The following is a 22,526-nucleotide window of genomic DNA, read 5'->3' as shown; positions in this document are numbered from 1 at the left end:
TCCTTTTTTTTGTGAACAATCCTAAAGACATTACCCTTATCCAATTGATGGATAAACTGTGAAGTGATAGCCTCCACTCCTGCTCGCAATCGTAGTCACACAAAACAGAAAATGGAGTCGAAGGCAGTGACCCTGGAGCGATCATTTTCGACCCTATATCCGTTAAAAAAAAAAAAAAAAAAACCTCAAACCCGTTTCTCGACCCTGGGAACTTCGTGACTATGCTCGGAATGCTTTTTCGGAGGTTTGCTTATTGCTTCACCTATAGACGGTGAACCAAGCAGTGAGTAGTAGTTCTGTGCCCTTTGCTACAATTCAGGGACTGCGAACTGGCCGTTTTTGCTCCCTTCGCCACACTTGCATTGCTGAATTCAGGTTATCTGAATGAAGGTCACTACTAACCTTTAACAATGTGCGCTGTTGTTCCTATTGCATTGCCAAGAGTGGTAACCCATGCAGTCTGTGGAACGCTTCTTTCTTGCACGCTAGCTCCTCCTCAGAACATTACCGGCACAATGCAAACTTGCATCTAGTATTAAGAATTAGGATAAGCTTTCTTAATCCATACTCGAATACAATAAGCCGCAATTACGACATCATCTGGGTCAGCTTTCTTAATCTATACAGCACATTCTGTGCTGCATGTACATGCCGGACTTAAATTTATTCCGGGGCGCATACATACATGCTGTATAATCCATTCGACTCTATTATTGATCGATGATCCGCCTCAAGAAGACGGAAGGCGATGTCAAAATGCGGGGAAGGCGGTTGAGATGCCCTTCTCTCTAGCTAATGCTGGAAACATGTGGAGTTCTCACTCCGATTCCTGTCAATTCGCTGCCCTACCAACGGCTACCGGCAGCACGCATTGTGATTGACTTCCCCACTCGTTTAAGGTATGGATAACAACAGATTATGAAACATGCCCTGAATGCTGAGTTTGCATGGATCATTCTGAGCTAGATTGCATGTGTGTGCAGCAATTAGAGAGGGGATTAACGACACGAACACATGCCTCCAGCTATTTGATTCCGTAGCTTATTGGCTTGTGTACGACTGTACTCTTCTCATCCACGGTTACCAACTACTGCTATTGATCGAGACTCCGTCGTCCCAATTCGCGTTAGGTGAAGGGTGAACTGTTAATCATAGATACAAGAAATTGTTTCTTCAGTCGCCATTTCGATTTTTCTTGGTGCAAGTGGGGCAGCTACGACCTTGGACTTGAATATTCCAGTGTGTTCAGTAGGAGCTGGTAAAGGACGGCGACAAGAAGAGAGATCATAAAAGGTAGGGTAATCGAGATGGTGCACTCTTTCTTTTTTTAATTAAAAAATATGTTTAATATACTACACTACTAGAACATTTCGCATTGCCATTAATTAATTATAATGCACTAATAGCTGTGCTGTTTCTTGGCTGGTAGGGATTAGTTTTGCTCAAGTGCGGGGGCAGGCAGACGAAAAGAAAAAAGAGATGGCTCTTGCCTCTTGGACGGTGGTTGGGTTAACGGCCAGTCGCCCCGTCCCTTTGCTGATGTCTGTGCATCACGTCGCGTCCCTTGATGTGATCGCTGATGGCGTCCATTTCATGGGCGATGACAAAACAGCCGCTCCGAGATCAGGATCGGAATCAGACGGCGCACCATCTCGGATGAGCAAAAGTGGTGGAATCGAAATCGACTGATGAGATTTCAGAGACGAGCGCTAGCATATCAGTTTCAGAACTCCATATTATCGCCATAAAAACAGCCGATGCTTTTGTTCAGAACAGAAACACACTGCTCGCCGTAGTAGAGAATGTAAATGTCTGTTTGGAATTGGGTAATTCAGTGGAAAATGGCCATGCGGCTAGCCGAATCTCCTCTGGCATTCTGGATGACTGGATCCAAGATGGCCGAGCACTCAACGGTCGTGTCTCTTCTCATGTGACGACGATCCGAGCGTTATCCGGACATGTTCGTTCATCAGGTCATCTCATCGCCTCTCTGTCTAGAGTCAACGCTGCATTTTTTTTAAAAGAAAAAAAAAAAGAGTACGCCCGCATCGGCAGGGAGGACGAGGGAATATCCGTCCAAATGGCTATTAGGATATATTACTGGCCCGTATGGCTGGCTGTAAACAACTGCGTCCGTATCTTCAGAGAGCAAAAGAAAAGAGAAACTATTGCGTCCAGTCCACCGCACACGGCCGTCTGCTGCTGATGCGGTGTCAGCGCTCTCTTGTTACCGTTGGCGTCACGCACGGCACGGCTGTTGCCGTTGTGCTTCTGGCTCTGGGTCTGCTGCTGCTTCGTTGAAAGAAAGGGCTGAGCCTGCCTTGGTGACGAATCAAAGATTTTGGTTGGGGGTCTTGTTTTCGTTGGTTGCAAGAGTACGTACGTGCCTTTCCGAGGGCACAACTGCACAGAAAAAGTCTCGCTCGCTGAAGAGTGAAGACATGAGCAAGAGCAACGCAGCGCAGAAAAGGAGCCAGCGGGTCAGCAGCAGCAGGCAGATTGCTTTGCTTGTGGTCACAGACTCACAGACTCACATCACAGGAAGTGCGTCGCTGTGGAAAAAGGTTTACGGATGATCCAGGGGAAACGCCAACTGATTTCGTCCCCGTTTCCCAATGTTCTGTTGCGATTCTTTTCCTCTCCCGTCGGGTCTTGATTCCTTTCTCAAAGTTCCATCATCCAGAAGAAAAAAAAGGTGAGATCTTGAAATGCCTTGGAAAAGAGCAAGGAATGCCTTGAGAATGGACTTGATCCAAAAATTCTAAAAAATGGACTTGATCCATGATCCATCCATGTGCATTTCTCGTCCACTAATAGCAGCACCAGTATTCTCTGGAAAGAATACCTTGAAATCCAGCAATACCGAACTACTGGTAGTTTCCTAGTCTAAGAGAAAATGGATAAACCCTACTCTACATATAGTAGTGGTTGTCTGTTAACCTGTCCTGATATCAACTTCACAACTTGTCCTGTATTTGTATTAAAGGGGCAACATTAGCACGGGCAGAGAGTATCAATGGAACCATCTTGTTCTTGTCCGACAAGGTCATGGTCCACAAGCGCAATTCCGGGGCCTTGTTGCGCTCCTTTATTTTTCTCAAGCTTTTATTTACAGATAAAAGGGACCCCCGGCCGTTCCTAATTGTACTACATACTGCTACTACCACCAAAGATGCTATTTATGTAAACACCAGATGTTGCTGCCAAGGAAAATTAAAGGGACTTTTCCATGGAATCGCTTTAGTCCTTTGGGGGCAAACCGCAAAGGAGCCAATTTGTATATTGTAGAGGGAGGATTAACAAACCCATCATACCCATACCATATGTGATACGAAATGGTCTTAAGATAGATCACGGAATCATGAAATGGGCTGTTGTCAATTCAGAAATACAGTACCTGCCGACTTTACAAGAAGATTAGAACTAATACCAGTAGGTACTATTTGTGGTTGCACTTGCACACGCGAATCAGCTCACCCAGAGTTTTCGACCAACACTTCCCTCACGCCAAGGTTGCACTGCGCTGCATTTCTGACACGCACCGTAGACAGTTGATATACCAAATGAGTTGCAGGGACCAAATCTAACGAGCTGAGCTGAGCTGTGTGTACCGTGTACCCACCGGTGTAGTGTATCCAAATGCTCAAGCTGACGATCGAGAAAACGTGGACACACGAAACATCTCCGAGGCACTCTACTCCATGCTTCGTCTCTGTTTGGCCACGTACCCGGCCCAAAAAACAAAGACGACCTCAGCCGAAAGAAAGAGTCAAACGGCACCGGACCATAGATAGATAAACCCTATCCCTGACGACTAGAACTACTCCATCTCATTTAGTAGTGCATCAGAGTCACTGCCGACGGATGATGGAAACCGGAAGTAAGGCCTGTCTCGCAGGACGGACGGACGTAGCGGTACGCGTACCACAAGCGCCGGCGCTCTCGATCTGCGAAGCTTATCGCCGTTTCGATGTTTCCCCATCGCTGAATCTATCGTTTACAACTTCACAAGGATGAAGCGGCCGACACGTCCCCCGGAGAACGTTGTTGCGACATCCTCGCCCGACGAACAATTAATATACACTTGATGCCCCCTTTGCCTTTCTCATTTAATAAAACTCTTGCACTGGACGTTCAGCAACCAATCCGCGCAAGCATACATTGAACTGAATGGCCCGTCCGTCGAGGTAGGCTTTGAGTGATGTCCTGAAGAAACATCCGTTTGCACTGTCCATCCCATCTAGTGGGCAGTCCGTTCGGTGCTGGCTGGTTGCTCTGCCGTCTGCCGTTCTGCTGTCCGGCCCCGACAGATCACTTGGACTGGCATCAATGATTGACGGGCAGACCGGCGTTTGGAGGTATATTCCTTGTGTCCGGGCCTTCCTCGGCCGGGCACGTCAGCACATTCATTCCGCACTCACTCGCTGCGACGGAGGACAGGGGAATATCATCGCGAGCTCCAGCGGACCCTCCCTACCTGCCTGTCTGTCCACGCACGCCAGCCACGGCATCTCCTTTTGTGTTGGCCGATCGCCCATCATCTGATGGATGGAGAGGAGAAAAGACCAACGGGGTCGGGGACGAGACGACGACGACGGGGTGGCCGGGTGGGCGGGCCCATCCTGCCCTCCTCCTCTCCTCTCCTCTGCCGGTAAGGTAACGTTGCCATCGACCACGTGAAAAGGCCCGCGCGATCGCCCGCATGACCACCTCCTTTTCAGCGCTTCGCGGAGCCGGCCCCTGGGCGCCTATCGCGATCGCGAGTGGCGACGGGCGGACGACGACGCGCCGGGGCCAGCCGGCCGGGCGAGGAGCGCCCGTCCCCGCCGCGCGCTTGCCTTGCCTCCCGCTGGTTCGCGCGCGGCAGCCGGGACGGCAACGTGGGCAGCCGCACGGCTGCCGCGTGGCCGCCGCCGCGGCGTGTACTTGCGTGCCGGGAAAATAGTTCCGGCCTCATCCAAATCCATGGAGTAAATGCTGGAGACAGCGACCAAAGCAAAAGTGATACGCGGCACGGAGCAGAATCACAAATTTTAACAGCGTTTTGAGCAGCACATTGCAATATACTTGGCCAATAACACAAACGTTGGCTGGCAGTGATGCTTCTGCTCGGAGAGTTTTCCCATAATGGAGCTGCATATCCACGACTACAGTCTTACAGGCCTCTGCAGTCTGCAGCAAGGAAACCAATTAAAAATGTGGAGCTCTAGGCTCTAGACAAGCTAACAAGTCTGAATGACTACAGATGCATCACAGCGGATCAAAATCCCTCTTGAATTATCTTCGTCAACCTTTTGAGGCAGTGCAGCACAAGTTAAACCCGTTTTCACTATGGTCCTAATTGCTATATGCCAACAATTGTAGTTATCCAAGCTTTCCAAGCTCCATCTTTTTCTTGATGGCGCGATGACCATGGTACACGAAAGAATCGATGATGCCAGCAACAGTGAAAATACCTGCCAGAAGCCCACAGCCATGGGTTAGAAATTTAAGACTCTTGCTTATTATCCATTTTAGATAGCACCAAAAGGTTTTCCTTTTTTGGAGGAAGCTCAAAATAGTTGCAGGTAGAAGTTTGTTACAGACCTCCAACAATAGCACATATGTTTGTCAGGAAGTGAAGAAGCGATGTATTTTCTTCAGTAAAATCAACCTGTCAAGGAACAGTCAGACAAACTAGTGAATTTATCATAGAGGATGACCAATACCTGTGCAGAAGGAGATTTTCGCATGTTAACGAAACGAGACCAACATGATAAGAAAACTCAGTGTCAATTCCAAGTAATAAAGGCAGTGCCTGCTTTACGCTTTTAGAGGAACAGGTTGATTGAATATCAAAAGTTGCATGCTATCAAATGGTCAATGGATGACTCAGGCTGGATAGAAAAGAAATGTTTGCCAACACTTCTGACTATACAAATGATCACAGGGATATCGTTCATAACCTTAATTGGTGAAAATTCGTAGAAGAAGTATACACCAGGTGGAGGCCTAGGATAGCCAACTGCCTCTCTAAAGTGCTCTGTCACGGAAAACTGCAAAAGGAAACAGAGAATTATTCACAAACTTAGGCTTCAGAAGTACAACTAGGCAAGAAGATCTGTGGCTATTTACCTGATTTGAGTGAATCTTGCGCCCCCTGATATCTGTGTAGATTGTTGGAACAACCTGTACAAAAGATATAATTAGCAAGTTGAAGCCATGGAAATCTGTATTGATATATTTTCATGTTCGCAGAAGCTTAAACATAAGGAATCATATTAAAGAATATGACTAGTAATTACCAAAAATTTACCTTCACAAAATACTGGTACATCCCCGTTAACCCATTGGAGTTATCCTGTATCCACTCAACTCTGGAACGCTTGGGGAAATTAGACCATGCAAAAGTTGTAGAGCAAAGTGAAATGCAAATTACAATCTGAAGTTTAGTCTAAGTTCCAAAGAATACCCATCAAGAGGATTGACGACACCTGGGAACTCTTCCCCAAAGGACAGCTTGTTTATCTTGTGACTTATCTGTTTCCAGTAAAGTGGGGAATGGACAAATATCAGTTTACGGTTATGAGCAATATGATAAGTGCTCCGACAAGGATAAAGAGAATTTAATTTAGCTCTACTTGCATTGTAAGTTTCTGGTTGGATGTTCAACAGATCTTGCAGGAAGTTGAATGACTGGTCCAAGCTTTTCCCAGGGGCAAAGTGAAAATTGCCAGCTACTTTATTCACATTTACAAATCCATGGATGGTACAACCTTCCCCTTTTTCATCTTTTAACCTTTGTACATAGCCCTCTCTCTTGCACTGGAATTTTGAGTATATTTGATTAAGCAAAACATAAGAACAAAGCAAAACATAAGAACCAAAACCTTCTACATGAATTAGTTGCATGAAGCACAAAACATTAGTGGAGTAATAGGAGGCAAGATGCAGTCATGCACAAACAAATTAAGGTGGCTTACACATTGTTTGTAGCTTTGAAGTTTAAAGAAATGGACATCAAGTACATGTTAAAAAAAAAGTGTCCGGTCATTAGCCAATACGGATACGAATCATAATTCCTATTATTCAGTATCCTTGCCCATAGTACAAACATATAATGACTATGTCACCAGGAGGTGGTTGCCTCACAATAATTTGTTAGATGATATGGAAACACTCCTCTTAATGAAACACGTGCCCAGACACATTCTCGGGAAAAAAAAATGATAAAGAAACACAAACCTATATAGCATAAATTAGTGTAAGCATAAGTCAGCTCAAGCTCTAACACACAAGACCTATTGAATATTTCTAATCATGGTAGAAACTATCTATTTAGCAAAAAATAACGCTCCCTATGTACAAGATAACCCGACTAAGGACCTGAGGACAAATCATGCATCACAAACTCACTGATAGATGCTACACATATGGGTTATGTTAAGAGTTGACCCATTTCAATGAACATGATTGTGCTACACTCATAGACTAGCCAAAATTAATAGAGCACACAATACCTGATCAATTAATTCTACGTTGTTGATAGACCACCCTTTCTTCCGGTACGCATCACGAACTTCTTCACAGGAGTTGCAACACTGATCATCCGTCTGGTGATGTTGCAGGCACAAATATTAGGGCTTATTAGATAATGCAATAAAATTCTTAAGGAGAAATCTAGTGGTGTTTACTGACTGGAGTAACAGAGAAACCATGGGACAAATATGATCAGTGTGAAAACATTGCATGTACAAGTAACATCAATGTAACAATGTCAGAGATGTATACCTCCTCAGCACCATAACAAGATCCGCAGTAAACCTCGTTGTGGTCAAGCCTACCGCCATGCTTCTGTAACGGTCTTTCAATCTATACAAGAGAAACCAGGATGCAGAGAGGGAATTAGTTCAAGGGAAAACAACTTCCTGCAATAGAAATACGTCGTTATTCCACATTTGACAATTAGTCAAGGAAGATGGCTGCCTCTTAATGCCACCACCAAGCTTGAAATCGCTATTATACAAATCGGTCCATGTCATCTTTACAGTGGTCTCCAACATGTAATATGAAATTATGACCACAGTTTAAGGCTTTAAGCAGGTCAGTCCACGAGTCAGATCAATATTTCTTTATTAAATATAATAGTTTAATGTATTTACATTATTGTTAGCTCTATTTCTTATATAAAGAAGACTGTCATCGGGACATACCAAAAAAATTTCAGAAGGTAAAAGAAAATATCAAAATAACAATAACTAACATGGTATCTCTAGGTACCTCTACTGGTTGAGGTCGAGTTTTTGTGTTCCAGGGAGGACTGCAAGTGTGTGAGGTGGGTGTGAGTTGTATGGGTTTCTTCACCCTTTTCCTTCTTAATATAATGATACAAGCGGAAGGTCCCGGGTTCGAGTCGCGGTCTCCTCGCATTGCACAGGCGAGGGTAAGGTTTGCCACTGACACCCTTCCCTAGACCCCGCATAGAGCGGGAGCTCTCTGCACTGGGTACGTCCCTTTTTTTCCTTCTTAATATAATGATACACGACTCCCTTGTGTATTCAAGAAAAAAAAATTCTCTAGGTACCTCTACTCAGTCATAAAAAAGCTTATTCGAAAAAAAAAGTCATATAAAAGCTCACTGAAGAGATATTGAAATATATGGACATTGCTAACATTATTAATAAACAAAACAAGTATAAATAAAAACACTTCTATGCATCATACCAGCAATCAAAAGGTACTGGTAAAAGAGAGTAATTCTGCGCAAATAAAAATCCATGTATGCTGCTACAAAGAGGGAACAAAAATCTGTACACAGTCACTTCATCTTTGTTTCATCTGCTGCATATTGGGACAACAGCGGCACAGCCGACAACACAGATGATTGAATTAGTGAGGGAGAGAGGGGGGGGGGGGGGGGGGGGGGGGGGGGGGCTGGAGCATGGTGTACCCTGGGCTAACAGGGAAGTTGTTGATGGCACCAAGTTTGCATGTTCGTGCTAGAAACATGGTTTTCTTTCAGTTTTCACTGCAAAAAACGGATCGCCTCACTTAACCCATACCGCTCAATGGTATCTAAAAGACAAAAAACCAGCTCATCTGATTTTCCAGATCATTAAGCAGTCTCTGAGATAAACTAGATAAAGTGATAAGTTCTGGATTTTTTTACAATTGAAATAACCAGTCTGGCCCCATTTTTTAGACCATGATATGATCAACCTATGCAGGGTCAAACCAGGGAAACTCCAGCCTATGCAGCCGTCTCAGTGCTAGCTGCCCATGTTCTACACTTCTACTTCTGTGAGACTGTCACTAGTCACTACAAGCCCCCCATGGTGCATCAACTTTGATCCAGGCTGGGCCTCGGTGAGGTGCAGCCCTTAGGCAGTCTGTTGTGCTGTGTTGTGTACCAGAACAAAGCGGATATTGCGCTCAGGGGGGCTGGCGCCCTCCTTATCTGGACCATTCATTTCGGTTGCTGCATCGGAGATGGAGACCAACGACAACTGATGTTTCAGCTGCCCAGTAAAAACTTCAGACAGGCAGCTCAATACTTTCTAGGGATGCAGAATAAACTGTCTACTCAATGGTCTATACTATTGCAGCATAAGTTTTCAGTTTCATATACAGCATGACTTCCATTTTTATCTGGTGAATGTTCCATCTTCTATAAGTTGCAAACCTCAATGGCCTATACTATTGCAGCATAAGTTTTCAGTTTTATATACACAAAGGCTTCCATTTTTATCTGATGAATGTTCCATCTTCTATAAGTTGCAAACATAAACGAACACCCAAGCTAATGCAGGCACGTTTGAAGAACGTTTGAAGAGTCCGATATGGATATGGAAGTTTCAGAGCTAAATGTCATCACCGGTTTCCCATAAATTTGTGAGATACATGTCCATAAAATGGGAACCATGAAGAATAGAATTGCCGTAAAACCATCGCAGGTACTGAACATAAGGAAAGCTCTGGTTCCCATCAGAAATTGCATTCCAATAAAGAACGCTATCATGAAACCTTAGCAAATCTGTGGAATCCATCTGAGGCGGCTTTCCCACAAAATCAGGTATGCATTCTAGTGGGTGGTAGGAGATTTAACCTTTCACCTTAGCACTGTGAAGCCAACTTCCGTTAGACAATCACAGGAAATGGTCCAGATAAGGAGGGCGCCAGCCCCCCTGGACGCCATATTATTTTTGTGTGCCAGAATTATGGTTCAGGCACTCTGTTCATGCATGCAAACAGTAGCTATCATCTTCTAATGGCTCCAATGTGAAATTTCTGTGAAGCTGTAAGCTCTATGCGCTGTGCATAAGTTCAGCACTTCAGCATGAACAGACCCTGATAGTCTAAAACATGACCAATAAAATACGCCCAAATGGCTATATTCCAGAGTAAGAAAAACCATGGCATTTGCTAAAAGCAAGTCCAATTTGGTAAAAATCATGGCAAAACCAGGACAACTTCACTCATATGCCAGTTTAAGTTAGAAGTGGAACGATATACCTTAGGGGCACCAACTCTGTCTTTTCTTGATTCAATTACATTACCAAGATGATCAATTCTTTTCTTTGTTATGTCATGTCGCTGCAAAATGGATACTTAGCCGATCAGGAAACCTTTTATGCAGTAGAGCTTGGGAAACAACTTACAAGACGTAAAACAAAGAACAAAAGAGAAAAGTGGCGGAAATTGTTGCACATACTATATCATAATGTTGCTCTCCACTGACATCCATCGTATCAACAGCAACTAGAGAACAAGGAAGGGCCGGGAACGTAACATCAAACTGCAAAAGCGACTATGTATATTAACGATCCAAAAGAAAAGCAGCATCTTCACATACAGAAAAAAATGACATATTCTGGACCTGGGCCTCGCCAAATTAGTAATTTCTGAATATTCTCAGCTAGCTGCTTGCTAATTGTTCTTTCATATTTGACTGTATAAACACTAGAAATAGCTTGTTCACTACCTGCCAAGTTCTAATGCGCCAAGAACATAACATGAAGACAATCTGAGGTCAAATCTTTAAGCAAAAAAAAATCCAAATTTTACACAGCTAATAGACCATAGACTAAGTTGAAGTGGATGAAACATGGCAAAGAACATAAGTTTCGATAGCCTGCTTTCTAAATATGGTAAGAGCTGCTAGAAATTACAAGTCATTTAGAAGGTTTGCAATGGGGAAATAGCATTGGGACTAACATTGATATGTAGTCTTTCCCCTCTTGAGGTATCAACAGTGAGCTTACTTTCCGTAGCAGAATATAGATAAAGCCCTACAGGAAAGTTATCAGAATATTAAGTTGACATACAGTTAATAAACTATTATTATCTAGATAAAGAGGCATGGAGCAAGCTACATTGTGAGAAGAGGTACTTGCAGCATCTAACAAGTTAAACTGTTCTTTGTGATTTTAGCATGAAAAAAAATAGCAAGTATCAGTTATAGCCCATAGTATGGGTAAAGGTTATCACACGTAGCACCGTATAGCAACCATACTGGCAAAAATAAAGAGAACATAAATTTAGCATCAAACACAAACACCAAAATGATGGCCCAATTCCAAAAACTAGATGAAACCTAGTTGGGGAAGTTACACAGAAAACTAACTCATTGCAAGTGGTCACACAAGTCACAAAAAAAAGGGTACAAAACCATCCAGTCTTCTGATGACACCCACTAGGATACAACATCAACAAAACCATCACGAGATAACACACGACGCTGCAAATTAATATATGTACTGCAATTTTACACTGCTTATCAGCTATGGTACGGTATTTTTCTCTCACGACAAAACAGCATCCGCCGGCTTATCAGCGGCAGATACCATCAGCCGAACAGGGATTAACCAGGCCTGGTTAACTGCCGTACTCGAATTCTGGTGCATGTTAACCAGGCCGCGAGTTTTAACAAACTATTACTTCCAATTCACACCATAGTATGAAAACACGCACAATTCATTCCACCACAATCTACTCTCGTTCCGCACCGAACCAAAAAAAAAAGGCACCAGATGGTACGGCGAGATCAAGCTCTGCCGCAGCTAGGCAAGCGAAATCGAGGGGGAAATCCAAGATGAAGAGGGGGATGATACATACGGATCTCGGAGAAGAAGAGGAGGAGGATGGCGAGGGAGGAGAGGATGGTGATGAGGCCGCCGGAGAGGGTGCGGCTGTAGAAGTCCTCGTTCACTTTCGGGTACGGCATCCAGGTTCCGCAGCTTGCTCCAGAGCTCCATCACTTCAGCTCACCGCCGGCGAGACCGCCGGAGCCCTGGGACGAGGAGGAGATCTACGGCGTGGCCGCGGGCCGTGGCCGCCGCGAGAAATGGGAAGGGTATATCTGGACTTTGTCGGAGCGAAGGGGACTAATCGGCGATTTTGTTTGGGTCCGCCATCCGTGTTAGGCTGTATGGCCCACTAGAAGGTGTAATGGAACAAGAGGGAAGAAATTGCTCCCATCTCCAAGAGTTAAAAAAAAGTCTTCTAATTTAGGTTTTTTTTTTTTGCAAGAATAGAAAAAATCCAATCTCCAAGAGTTCTCAATCCCATCTTCCAATCTTTTGACACTTGAAAAAAATTATCAAACGCACGGATATATCCGCGCGTCTTCCACGCGCGTATCGATCTGCCAATCTAAAGTTGAATGGTGTGGAAAGAATAAAAAGTAAGAAAGAGTTTTGCAAGGGTTTCAGAGGTACGTTGCAAGGGTTTCGTATGGATGTTGCAAAAGTAGAATGGTTTGTTGCATACGTTGCAATGGTTGTACACTTATGTTGCAAACGTTTGTTCCTAATGTTTCATCTGTTTTTTTCAGACATATGTTGCAAGTGTGTTTATCTAGATGTTGCATATGTTTCACACATATGTTGAAATAGTTTTATCTGGACGTTGCATATGTGTTGCAATGGTTTTCAATTGTTTCATGTGTGTTTTTGTAAGTGTTTCATATGCATGTTTTAAATGTTTCATTTGTCTGCAGACGTATGCTCTGGATGTTTCAAAAGTAGATTGGGTGTTGCATCTCCCTCCTCGCCTCGGTGTCTCCTCCTCACCTTCTGCTGCCTTGCATCCTTTTTAGACTGGGGAGGGGCCATGCCGGGGGCCAGCGGAGGGGGCGCACCATGGGATGGCGGCGGGACGCGAGCGCACGCTCTCCCCTTTCGCTACGCGGGCAGGTAGCGCTTTGGTTTACTTTTTCTGTTACGCGGGGATGCTTAGATAGGATGCTCCCATTGGGGGCTTGGGATTGGGAGCTGGGCCATGGTTCGGTTGGCTGGGACTGGGAGCTGCGTCCGGACACACTTTTGGCGCTAGATGTTCGGGCGCTAGTGCCTCCGATTATCTTCAAACGTATGTTTTTCTTTTCTCGGACGACAAACATGAGCCACTGGATGATGATCTGACGGCTAAAGATCATGGTGCACTGTTTATCTTCCGTAGCTCACCACTTCATAGCCTGACCCGCTACCAACCTCTCCCGCCGCTCTGGCCAGCGGCTCCCGCGCCGCCGGCCGTGCCGCCCACCAACCATCGCCGTTGCGCTCGACCCCGCCCTCGCCTAATCCCAATCCTGTGACCACGCCATCAAGCCGTCGCCCCCGCCGCAAGCACTTACCATCCGGATGTCCTATCCCGCCCTCTCACAGCTCCCTGCCGCTTCGCTCGCCGCTAGCCAACCCACCATCGCTGCCCTGTCCACCCGGCCACCCCCAGACCCCTCCCTTTTTCTAAGGTTGCTGAAGATCCTAGAAAATCGAAGCCCTAACCCCGCCGTCGCCGCCTTGTTCATCCACTGCCGCGCTGGAGAGGAGGAAGACGCACGCAGGAAGGAGGGAACGAGTCACCTGAACGTCGCCTATAATTTCAGGCAACTGAAATGTAGGACGTGAGGAAATATCCATCCGCCGGATTTGAGGCATATTAAAACCAAGGCTAGGATGAACTAATGAAAGGAAATATCTTCATTCAAATGAGATGTTTTTTTTATAGGATTGGAGCGTAGAATGAATGTAGTGGGTTCCAAAATTATACTTGATTGTGTTTTACCATCGGGTCAGTGACTCGGTGTGCTGGGGCTGGGCTGAACCGAGCCCAGCAGCAGGGGGCTGTTGCTACTTATTATGAGGAGCTTATATATATGCATACAGAAGGATCAAGAACACAATCCACCTTTTCGGAAGAATTAAGACACCTTTGCGGTTAGGCTTCAAACAGACTCCATTAATCCATTCTAACTTAAAATCCAAAAGCATCCATAGCAGCAGCACCACCATGAGAGCCAGCGCTCCACTCTCCCAACTCTACAGCTACCACAAACCAAAGACGCGTGTCTACTTATTACTAGTCAGCCACCCGCGCGTTGCTGCGGGTGAGGACAGCAATAGTAGGTAATTGTATATTAGTACATGCCTCTCTGTCTCAATTGTTGATTAAGATTCGAGGATCATGAGAGCTTAATTACATCATAGGATCATGGCACGTCAATCTAGTAGGTCTACCTTTTTAAGCATACATAGAGGAGAAGATGAGAGTCGGGCAACTTTCTGATAAACCCAGTGTTTCGCGGCTGCAAACTGCTGAACAAATCGGTGGGTATCAGCACACGGAAGACCGCACCTGTAGCCATGAAACAAATGAAAGCATGAGAGGACCCAAAAAAAAGTATTTACTGAAGGCATTCCCAAGACAGCCATCATTTTAAGAATAGGAAGTTAGGAAAGCAATAGGCCATATCCAATCCGCAAAACAGAACAGGCAGCAGCACACTAAACCGAAATGGATGCATCCATACATTTCAAAACGATGTGAAGACTAAGGGTATATGTTTCATATTGAGTGTGGGAACTGATGTGTAAATCAGGTATAGTATCTTGAATAAACCATTCACACTGATTAAGACGGTGCGTGGACTCACCAACGCGAAATGATTGAGGTCCTAAACAAAAGCAGTGCCATCTTTATAGTATAGACTTGAATGGGAAAAAAAGGTGCAAACATTTGACGAAGTTTTAGCCCAATGTGGAGCATACGAATTGCTAACTGTTCAATGTAGAAGCTGACGACCATGGTACACATACAATAGATCATATTTACATTTCAGATTGTTTTGACCTTTATGCTAGTACTCTGTCAAAGAGCAGCATATTATTAGTAACGATGAGGGCTGTGAAACGGATTATATACTATCAAATAACAAATCTTCCAGAGAAAATAAGAGGAGTTGTCAAAAGTATCAGAATCCATGCTTCTAGGTTTCTGATTCCTAGGATCATCTATCTGCAGTACTCAGGAAGCCTATAACTGATATAACCATGTTATTATCTGCAAATACATATAGTGGCATAACTATTGAAAATTAGTTTCAGGATCAAAATATGATCAGATGCAAAATAGAATGAGCAATATGGACAACTCCTGTCCTGTTGAAGTTTCATATAACAATACTCCCTAATCTTAAAATGACGCATTCAAAAATAGAAAGAGAGCTTGTGCAGTCAAATTTCAGAATAGTCATATCGAAAAAGCATCAGATAGGCATAATGAGTGGACCAAATGTTGGTCAGCAGCAACCATAAATTGGATCGGACTGTAAAGCAATTTTTTTCGTTAGCATGGACCATCTAGCCAAACTCTGAGCCTTGAGGCTCTGATAAGAAATAAATTTACTGGCTGGACCATGGGAAAAAACGCTGATAAAATTCTCCTGATTGGAATCTAAGATAAAAGCACGCATACATTATTACGTTAAAAGCATAGGTACTGATCTGATTACCTCAGCACATTAGCACAAAAACGATATAATTTTATAGCCCGAACACTGATCTTATCGTTTGGTACACTGAAAAACTTGGGAGAGTATTAGCTTCATAAATCAACCATAAATATAAACTGGCAAATGAGTTAACAATAAGGCATGGATACAATATATTTCTATTTTCTAATTAGCACGCATTATATATGTACTTGAAACCTAATGACACACGTAATTAGTTGGAACAATTGAGAATCCGGCAGATCAGAACAACCTGGGTCGTAAAGAAAACATCATATTCATTTACGAATTCTGCATGTTGTTGACAAAGCTGAAAATAAAACTGAACCCAAGAAATTCGGTCCAGAACCAACGTCTGGTATTGCAGAGGAAGCAAAATGGAATTGTAAACTGAATGGCTAATAATTCAAAGCTTGCATATCCATCTTTGGCATATTTTGTAACATGATGGAAATATTTGGTCGTTGCATATTTTGCATAGCTGTATATTTTTTTGAATTAAAACTAGTAACATGCAAATAGTAAGACGTATAACAGCAAAAACATGAGAAGACGAAGCTGTAAATATATTTATGAGATAAATGCACCGTAGGTCCATCAACTTTTTGTGCTATGTCATTCAGGGCCATTAACTCTGAAAGTGCAGATTTGAGTACATAAACTTTTTAAGTTGTGCCATTTAGGTCAATATCCCTCCGTTTGGGGAATAGATCCTATGTGGCAATACATGTCAGCAGCCACCGTGTCCATAGGTCATGTGAGCAGCACGTGAGGGCCCTTTGCCAATCGTTTTTTTTTTTGCCGATAACCCCCTATCCTTTCCATTCCCTCACTCTTCACCCCTTCCTCTCCCTTCCCTTCGAAGCCATCGTCCCTGGATTTCAGACGACGCCGGGGCGCTAGGTGGGACGACGGAGGCGGCGGGTGGTACCAACGACGACATAGCCGGTGGAGGCGGTGAAGATTGTGCGGGGTGGTGGTGCCGAGCGCTGACTGCCGCGTCGATCGCGGCCAATCGGCGCGATGGTGGCCTCTTTGCGAGCACTGGGGGCACAGGCGCCACAGTATGGTGAGTTCTTCTATGTCATGAACTCTGAAATTGGTTGGTTTAGGAGGTATTTCTTGTGTCGATTAGCTCACTTGTTGCAGAAAATATCTTCTTTTGTTGCAGAAAACGATTGGCAAAGGGCCCTCACGTGCTGCTCACATGACCTATAGACACGGTGGCTGATGACATGTATTGGCACGTAGGATCTATTCCCCAAACGGAGGGATATGGACCTAAATGACACAACTTAAAAAGTTTATGTACTCAAATCTGCACTTTCAGAGTTAATGGACCTGAATGACACGCAGTGATGGACCTAGGTTTTTACCTCTAGGTATGCGCAGCAAAAAAAATTCTTATACAATTCGGTAAACCAAAAAAATTCTTATGCAATTTTTTTTACATTGAAAATTTCTACCTATCTCTATGACTGGCGGACCCCTAGGTATGCGGTGGGCCACCCTGCATACCCTGTAGGTCCGTCCCTGATGACACGGCACAAAAAGTTGATGGACCTACGGTGCATTTATCTCTATATTTATTCAGTCATACCCAACATCAATTAGAAAATGAATAAATAGCATGCATCTACTAAACCAAAAATTAAGCAGTAACTAAATCAGGAAAAGTAATTACAATTGCCAATTAGGCTTCACGTATCAGAGATCCATGCAGCCACAAACGCAGCATCCTTAGAGGCGTCGAGTCAAACACCATAGCCGCATGGAACAACACCTAGGTAGTGTCAAGATCCAGACGACCGGAGCACGATACCTAATGGGAAAAAAAATCCGCAGTAAGGCAGTAACCATGTAGATTGGTAAGAGGAAAGTAGGAGAATAATAGATGTACAGTCAAACTGACCTTGGCCTGTGGGTTTGCATCCAAATTGCAGAGCAAGGCAGATTCAGTGCATAGGGTAAGGAGAGAGAGAGCAACTTATGGAAGAAAAGCGGAGCCGCGCTGACGGCCGGAGAGCGGGGGACGGTCGGCGGCCACGGCCACCGGCGTTACCCGCCGGCGCCGCACCGTGCCGGCGTGCGGCCTGCGCCGGTTGCGCCGCGTCGCCGTGCCGGGAGGCAGGCCCGGCTGGCACGCCGGGGCTGGCCGCGCCGCTGCGTCGGTCCGGGGGCCGCCTAGGCCGTGGAGCGTGATCGGCGGCGTGGAAGGTGAGGAGAGTCCGGTTTTTTTTTTTTTTTTTTTTTTGCCTGGCCTTACGGAAGCGCGTAGAAAGGATCGGGAGATGGCCAGAGGAAGGATCGAGAGAGGGACCGACGTTTTTTTAGGGGCCCCTTCTTTTTTACTGGAGGATAAGGACGCACAGGGGAGGGGAAACGCCGTGTCCTCGCGTCCGTACATCTACAAACGCATAAGACTGGCTTCATACTCTTGCGTTGTCACGGGTTGCTAATATTTTGTAATACATGGATCACATAATAAGATAATAATATTATAAAATTAAATATTAATATTAAAGTAATATTTAATCTAAAAAATAATGTTTGTGAAATTAACAGTCACGGTGAGCATGGCATCGCAGGCTCTCAAACCATATTGTATAGACCTTTCCATAATACGGCTAAGATAATATTTTATATCGGCAAGAAGAAATCTAAAGGCTATGCGCGGGATCCAGCTAAAGCGCAAAATGCCCGTGCGTTGCGACGGAAACAACATACAAAAATTCATAAGATGCCAGATAGTCAAGCCAAAATTGTGATCATGATAATACCTTTGATAATAACTTTGCTCATATGGTGTACCATGACAATGGGAAAATATGATTGCAGATGAACTAACTGATGAAGTCCTAAAAAGCAAGTATGGATGTTCAAACAAGTTCTACGGAGCAACAATCATAGATCTTGGAAACACAATGTATAAAAGCATAGATAACCGGATGAGGCCAACTATATCGCAAAAGACATACTTGGAAAGATAAGACAAAGTCAAATTACAAATGTATGTGAGAAAAAAAACAAAGAAATTAGCTGCACTAATCACGTAGGTCTAAGATCTACGCCTTCGTTGCCCTATGAACTACGAAACGCCCCAACCTATGCAGTACATTTCATTCAGCCCGCTTCATGTCTGAACGGGTTCCTATGAAAGTCAAACATTCATTTGTGAGTTCAAATTTCACATTATAGACATATTATAAGTGCAAAGATAATTTCAAGAGAACTACCAGACCCTTTGCGTGAAAAAATCATCATCACAGAAACACCATATTTTTGTATTAAGAGCAGAGCAAATAATAGCAACAAAGCACATGACACATGTTTGTTGATGGCTTACATCACCCATTTGACGTTGCTTAATATTGGGTGGTTCTCAACTTATGTTATCCAAACTAAGATGCCAGATGACTAGTGACAATGTATAAACTGGATTCTTTTTAGAATACCTATCCCAAACTTATGTTGCTTAATATTGGCCCTGTTCGCTTCTCTTATAATTTGTCTTTTTCAGCTTGTTTTTTTCAGCCGGAACAATATTTTTCTCTCACAACAAATCAGCCAGAACAGTGTTTCAGCTTGTTTTTTCAGCGAAGTGAACAGGGCCATTGGGTGGTTCTCAACTTATGTTATCCAAACTAACACCTGTAATGTTTGCATTTAAGTAAAGTGTAGCACCTCAACGCATTCATCCTTGATCAGAAAAGGTTGCAAGCATCGAGAGGTACAACTATGGAAGAACGCAGGATAATGGAAACAAACAAAATCAGAGATACCGAAATAGGGAATTACCTGCAAGACAATTCCATGGTTCCCCATGTGTTTATCCAAAAGATCCTCTGAAAAAAATTGTGTCTTAGGAAAATATGGCCTTAAGAATAGCATGCAGGTCCATCTCAATCCACTACCTACTATGTTTACCACTGAAGCAATTAAATGCACAAGCAATGCGTAAAGTGCTAAATCGTGAGCTTTGAGAATAAACATGCATGCACCTACTTGCTTGGCTTGACCAGCAATGTGAAGAACATGCAGAAAAGCCACACTTTTGCCCTTCCCCAGCAAAGAATATAAGCGCCCAGATAATTCTTCTCAGCATATACTAATGAACCCATTCCATCAAGTTAGACCTAGATTTGTTTTTTTATAAAAAAATAGGAACCTAAGCAGCACAAGATGGATAGAAAAAATCTCTCTATCTTTTATTAATCAGCATTTGAACTATCAAGAACTCAATCTTGCACTCATATTTTCATAGGTCACAGACTTCAGCTGAAATTCATGTCTCATCTTGTAATTGCACAAAATAATGCAGACTCAGAACCTCTAAACTAAACAGAGGTTTCTTTGACATGTAAGGCTCCTCACATCTGTATATGTATTCAACAAATTTACTGCCCAATAATATTTCAGTCAGATCAAGGATCAATAAAAAAATCAGCAATCATCATGCATAATAAAAAAAAGAAAATCGGCAACCATCACGCAGAAGTCACAATCAAGCATCACACTACGACAGTGCACACCATGAGACAAAATTGAAGAAGCAGACCAAACCATCACCTAGAAGTCACAATCAAGCATCACACATAATATGAGAAGCAGTGTTCTGTGCAGCAGCAAACTAAAGAAACAATCGAGTCTAACCTGCTCGGCTGTGCCCTCTACAAACCACAGTAACCAGACCAAACCGGGCACTGCCGGGCTGGGTTGAAAAACCAACAAATCAATGTAAACCATGAGTGGACAGGGCGGTCTATAGAGAAATTAACTGTCTCATCATACAACAAAACTATGATTGATTTTGCAGATTCCAATTATCAGGGACCAATGAATCATAGATAGCATACATGAACGAAGTGGTCAATATCATTTTAGACATGCAAATATTGCTCAAGCTATAGAGTGTAAGTTAAATAAACAAGAAAATGGTTTCTTTGCCTCTTCATGTAAATCTTTATTTTATTCAATTCTAATGCAATTAATGCAACCAGACCAACAACAAGTTTCAAGTTCATCGGCTGCTGTCTCCTCTCATTCTTAGTGGCCAACCACACAAATCACTTGACAATTTGAGCAGTCTAGAAGTCTAACATAACTAAATTCAAGAGATATCTACGTAACTAAATATCACCCATAAGACCATAATCTGTATAAAAGTGAATGTAGTCACAACATAAAAAGGCATACCTGACAGAGGAAAAACAAAGGCAAGCATAACAGAATCCTCATCAATATGATTTTTTTTACTACTGACCAAACAAGTTACCATACATTAGTAGCAACAAAGTTACTGTAAGCTATCATTTAACAAATCAAGAGCAGTGAAACATACTATATCCTTGTGTCCATGGTTAATTGTTAATAACCAGCCAAGCCATGCTACCATCAGTTCCACTGCTCACCTCAAACTGACGAGGTCCTGCGACTGAATTTTTGTTGCTATATGCCTTAACAAGTTAGTAGTAATAGTTCCAGTTGAAGTAGTTGTTGCCTACAGATAGATGTGACAAAGAGTTGGTTTCCTGCTCCTGAAAAATAAAAAAAAAACTAAACTAAACAATTGAACATGCACTGGAATAGAGAGCTAACAGAGTAACAGGTCTTGTCTAGCACAAAGAGTAAAGCTAATCACGGAGATAAGGGGAAGGTCTGGTACAAGAAAGTCCAATCACCAATGCTTCAGCTATGTGTGGCACCTACTCCGGTTCCCAGGCCATGGCTACGGAGGCATTCAAGTCACACCAACGACCTCCATGGAACTCCATCCTCCGCGTCTCCTTCATATTCCCCAAAATCAAGCAGCCAATAAAAGAGGAAAAAATCCAGATCAGACCTCCGTGTCTCCTTCATGCTCCCCAAAATCAAGCAGCCTTGAACTGGCGAAAATCCAGATTAGAACTCAGATCTGAGGCAGGAAAGAAACATGAGATGCACCTTGTCACGGTAATGGGCGAAATCATTACCTGCTTGAAGGCCGGGGAGGGATGTGGAATCGACGGGCGGGGGAGGAGCCGGCGGAGCGGAAGGGAATCCCGCCGTGGCACACGGATGGAGACTTGACGGGTTGAGATCGAGAGGAGGCTCTCCGGTACGGCGATTGCGCCAGCGCTGAGCAGAAGGCGGCGGTGCTAGAGGCGCTGACGGTGGCGATGGCTGGCCAGGGCATCGCGAGGGCGGGGGCACCGGGCGGCGGACGAATCACGGGGGAACGAGGCGAATTGCGAGGACTCGGGGTGAGAGGGATTGATCTTTCCTGCCGCGACGACGACGGCGACGGTGACGGCACGGGTGCGACGTCCAGCGAGGCCGGCGTGCGAGAGCGAGGGTGGTGCTGGCGGCGCCGATGGTGGGTGGCGCGCGACGCCGGGTGCGATGGATCTGCGACGGCGGTGCGAGGACGCGGGCTGGTGGCGGCGGCGCGGCCTGATGGCTACCGCGGGGGAAGGAAGGAAGGAGCGCGCGTCGGGGGCGGGGGAGGAGAGAAAATTGGAAATTTGCCGTGATGGCGGGTGGGTTTCCCCCGAATGCCATAAGTGTGTGGGCTGAAATAACTTTATGAAACGAGCTCAATAAGTTATAATATTATTTTAAGATTTAAATTCATTTTTAATATTTTTCACCTAAAACTTTAGCCTGAACTGACCATTTTACCCCTGAGCTCATTCACCCGTCGTCTACCGTACCGATAAAAATATCTCCTCCTCTCTCTATCCCCTCACTTCTCTTCCCCTCTTCCTCTCTCCCGTTC

General features: G+C 44.2%; 2 long non-coding RNA genes and 1 pseudogene across 5 annotated transcripts; all 3 read right to left on the bottom strand.

Moving 5' to 3' along the window:
- Window positions 1-5,075: 5,075 nt before the first annotated feature.
- LOC136545831 (uncharacterized) lies at window positions 5,076-12,344 on the bottom strand (annotated as a pseudogene).
- A 2,051-nt stretch (window positions 12,345-14,395) lies between these two features.
- On the bottom strand, window positions 14,396-18,074 carry LOC136545811 (uncharacterized). Its single transcript, XR_010781158.1, has 3 exons — window positions 17,682-18,074; window positions 17,454-17,591; window positions 14,396-14,613 (listed from the first exon to the last, which is right to left on the bottom strand). It is a non-coding gene; the product is annotated as an uncharacterized lncRNA (long non-coding RNA).
- A 74-nt stretch (window positions 18,075-18,148) lies between these two features.
- On the bottom strand, window positions 18,149-22,281 carry LOC136545816 (uncharacterized). 4 transcript variants are annotated; one of them, XR_010781162.1, is made up of 5 exons: window positions 21,742-22,281; window positions 21,451-21,654; window positions 21,181-21,306; window positions 19,568-19,614; window positions 18,195-18,920 (listed from the first exon to the last, which is right to left on the bottom strand). It is a non-coding gene; the product is annotated as an uncharacterized lncRNA (long non-coding RNA). The 4 variants fall into 4 exon arrangements; XR_010781163.1 differs by lacking the exon at window positions 18,195-18,920 and adding an exon at window positions 18,149-18,176 and having other exon boundaries at window positions 19,568-21,306; XR_010781164.1 differs by having other exon boundaries at window positions 19,568-21,306; window positions 21,435-21,654.
- Between the last annotated feature and the right edge of the window lie 245 nt (window positions 22,282-22,526).

Source organism: Miscanthus floridulus, chromosome 1, assembly GCF_019320115.1.
Source record: "Miscanthus floridulus cultivar M001 chromosome 1, ASM1932011v1, whole genome shotgun sequence".
NCBI lineage: Eukaryota > Viridiplantae > Streptophyta > Magnoliopsida > Poales > Poaceae > Miscanthus > Miscanthus floridulus.
The sequence above is the reverse complement of the archived record's forward strand: the minus strand, read 5'-3'. Positions and strand labels throughout refer to the sequence as shown.